The sequence below is a fragment of the Orycteropus afer genome, unplaced genomic scaffold (genome assembly GCF_000298275.1).
Source record: "Orycteropus afer afer isolate SDZICR_OR568_19922 unplaced genomic scaffold, OryAfe1.0 scaffold00020, whole genome shotgun sequence".
NCBI lineage: Eukaryota > Metazoa > Chordata > Mammalia > Tubulidentata > Orycteropodidae > Orycteropus > Orycteropus afer.
Window position 1 is genome coordinate 15,439,151 of NW_006921607.1, and position 948 is coordinate 15,440,098.

The window sequence follows — 948 nt, forward strand, 5'->3', positions numbered from 1 at the left end:
CACTCAACCAGGCCCAGCCAAGTTGACACACAAACATAACCATCACAGCCCCTTTCTCACTTCTAAGACTGTTTGCCTATGTTGATCTAAATTAGACTATGTTCATTTTCTGCCATTTTCGTTTCTGCTTTTGTTATTTCATTAATTTCACTTTCTTTATGAGGTCAATGAAGATTTTCTGGATGGAAGGCAGCGTAGGTGAATAGATTGATGGAAAGATGAATGCATGGTAAATGGAATGATGGATGGATGGATGGATGAAACTATGATTGTGAAAAGGATGGATATTTGGATGGATGGGTGGGCAGGTGACCTGAAGGAAGGATAAATGAATGATTACATGGATGAGAAAGCTGATGCTTCAAAAATGTCTGTATAAGTTGTTGGATGGATGGATGGGTAGAATGACAGGAGCATAGATGAACAGATGCTTGGATGAAGGAGGGAATTGTTGTATGTTGTCGAGTTGATTCTGACCCACAGTGACCCTATAGGACATAGTAGAACTGTGCCATAGGATTTCAAAGGCTGTAAATCTTTATAGAAGCCAAATGCCACAGCTTTCTCAGGGAGCAGCTGGTGGATTCCAACTGCCGACCTATCAGTTAGCAGCCGAATGCTTGACCACTGAGCCGCCAGGGCTCCTAGGAGGGAATTGTTGTTAGGTGCCTTCAAGTTGTCTCAAACTCATAGTGACCCCAAGTACAATAGAACAAAACTGCCCGGTGTTGTGCCATCTCACAATCCTCTCTGTGTTTGAGCCCATTGTTGCAGCCACTGTATCAATGCATCTGGTTGAGGGTCTTTCTCCCTTTTTGCTGACCCTACCTTACCAAGCATAATGTCCTTCTCCAGGGACTGGTCCCTCCTGATAACACATCCAAGTACCTGAGACAAAGCCTTACCATCCTCGCTTCTAAAGAGCATTCTGGCTGTTAACTTCTTCCA